The 2650-nt window shown below is 51.4% G+C and overlaps 1 pseudogene; it reads right to left on the minus strand.

The window, feature by feature from the left end:
* Positions 1-397: 397 nt before the first annotated feature.
* On the minus strand, positions 398-477 carry LOC119359866 (annotated as a pseudogene).
* Between the last annotated feature and the right edge of the window lie 2173 nt (positions 478-2650).

Consider the following 2650-nt stretch of genomic DNA (forward strand, 5'->3'; position numbering starts at 1 on the left):
ACAGAAGCCAAATGCTAGTAGCTCATGATTAGTACACAAGACAGGATTCAACAAAGTAAACAAGAAGGTGGCTACAGTACAAAACTAAGCTCATCACACAGAATAAAATGATATTAAAAGTAAGCTCAGCATAAGCATGAGTTTTTTTTGGCACCACCAGATCAAACATAGCAACGCCAGAATAATCATATGAATCATCATTTGCTCAGACCATCTTCCAAGTGCAACTACTTCATCATTCTAGCTAAATTAAGATGTTAAATGAATAAAACTAGAAGTATGCTACAATCATATGGTACTGGTTAAAAATGTGACTAGAGGACTACACTTGAACACATCACTTGCAATGCCTACTAGAAGGAGCAAGTGTATAGAAGAAAACAAACATTAGACAGGCTGGCCATCAGTCTTTAAAACCTTGATTTTGTATTCCTCAAAGAGAATCTCAGGAATATGTTGTTGTAGCATCATCTGACCAGCCAATCCATCATTAACACACGTGCACACACAGAGCAGAGAACGATTTGAAATCAAGTGCAAGAATTGCAGTAGCACATACAACTATCATGTTACGGTTTGTGGGTGATGGGGAAAATGCATGTGAAGTGCATAAATCACAGAGGGGTGTGTACAATACACACCATCTTTGACAGCAAGCAAAGTGTTTTCATGGTCAAATATAAAGATTGCTTTAAGAAAAGTGTTTTCAATTTTTCGACAGAATAGACACTGCAAGAATAGCATACTTCTATGCTGAGTCTAACAGAACAAGGTCCTGCAAAGAACTAGGACTAAACAGACTACTGTAGTATCAATTAACTCGCACATGATTAAAAAAACTCAACATAGTGTGGCAGACTATTGAGGTGTTGGGTAATTCTTCAGTGGGCTAACAAAATCATCATGTTCCAGTCAGTTCCGAATCCACATATGTGTCCAGCAAAACTGAAAACCAATCGCATACTCGCTAGGATTCGGATTTAAGTACTACTAGTAGGAAGGAGCATATATACCTGCTGCAGGATCGGATAGGGAGAATGTTGTGTGGCTTATCCCGGTAGTTGGGCAACCGCAGCAGGTCATTGAACTCGGGGGTCTTGGCGATCAAATCCTTGGCGATCTCCGCAGCCCTGTTCCTCACGAGTTGCCGGTCGATGGCGGCCCTGTATCAGAGGAAGAGATGTTCAAAACCTGAAGTTTTATCTATGCTACACGCTCACACGTACAGACGTACTTGCATGCAGAACCCCTCAGAATAATGGAACACGGTTGGAAAAAAATACGAGTCACCTGAGCTTCTCATTGTGGTGCAAGGCCGGGAGCAAGCAGGTGCGCCTGACGGCACCGGAGGGGGCGTTGGGATGGAGTGGATGGTTCTGTGCAGATTGATGAAGCTGAAGAGGAGCCTCCCCTCCTCGCCGAGCATCACGTCGACCTTGGGCACGAAGCAGACGACGTACTTGATGGCGTCGTCCCACTGGCCCTGCCTCGCGAGGCGCTGCAGGTGGTCCACGCTGAAGAACACGGTCGTCTCATGGAGCAACCTGGATCAAGCGCGTACGTGCAAAGGATTGATCTCAGACCAAATCGAATCGAAGCAATCCGCATATGGAATAAAAAAGGACGCGAATCAAGCCAGGAGCGACTGACCAGTGGGCGAAGAACTCGACGACGGCGAACTGCTCCCGCGAGGCTGTGAGGAAGGCGCCCAAGCTGGTGGGGTTGAGGTCCACGGCGTCCTCCCCCTGCGCGGCGGCCCCGGCCCTCGCCTCGTCGCCGACGCCCAGCGACCGAAGGGCGTCCGTGCGCCCCGCAAGGGAGGAGGCGACAGTAGGAATGAGGAGGAGGACTCGCACCACCGCAGAGGCCATGGGATCGGCAAGGGGCTGGATCTCACCGGTCCAGCGCGGCGGGGATCCGGCGATCCATCTCGCCACATCTGTACATCTCGGGAGGAAGGGAGGTCGCCGGTGGGGGTGGTAGTCGGCCAGCGGCGGGATTGGAGAGGAATCGGGGGAGCGAGAGAAATTGAGTGGATCTCCAACCAGGGAGGGAAGGGGAGGTTGAGGCCATGGTTGTGGTCGCCGACGGTGTTGAAGTGGTGAATGCCGCCACGGGAGAGAGAGAGGGGACGCTAGAGAGAGGTGGCCATGGCGTCGATCTAGGGTTTCGGCGTGGAGAGAAGTAGAGGGTGGAGTGGAAGGCGGAGGTGAGAGGTCGCTGGTGGGTATGAAGTAGAGGATGTCGCCAGGGCAGTCGAGGAGTGGGGGAGGAGGTCACCGGCGGGGATGGGGATGGGTTTGCGGGAGTGGAGATCGGCGGCGGGGCCGGGTTTGGGGTTGCGGGAGAGGAGAGGATGGATCTGGGGGACCGAGGGGAGGGGGAGTGAGTGAGTGAGTGGGGTGGCGGCGGGTGGGGATCTGGGGGATTGAGGGGAGGGCGGGTGGGTGGGTTAGGGTTTTTGACTCTTGGGAGAAGCTCCACCGTTGGATGGATGCGTGATGGATGGCTCAGATTGTGTCCAATTTGGTGATCCGCGTGAAAGCTGTCCCTCGCGTCTCATTGGCCGGCTACCTCGCACTTGAATCTCAAAATTTTGGACCCAAAACTTGAAAAAAACATAACAACAACATAGTTTGTCAAAATGATC

This window comes from Triticum dicoccoides, chromosome 2A (assembly GCF_002162155.2).
Source record: "Triticum dicoccoides isolate Atlit2015 ecotype Zavitan chromosome 2A, WEW_v2.0, whole genome shotgun sequence".
Lineage (NCBI taxonomy): Eukaryota > Viridiplantae > Streptophyta > Magnoliopsida > Poales > Poaceae > Triticum > Triticum dicoccoides.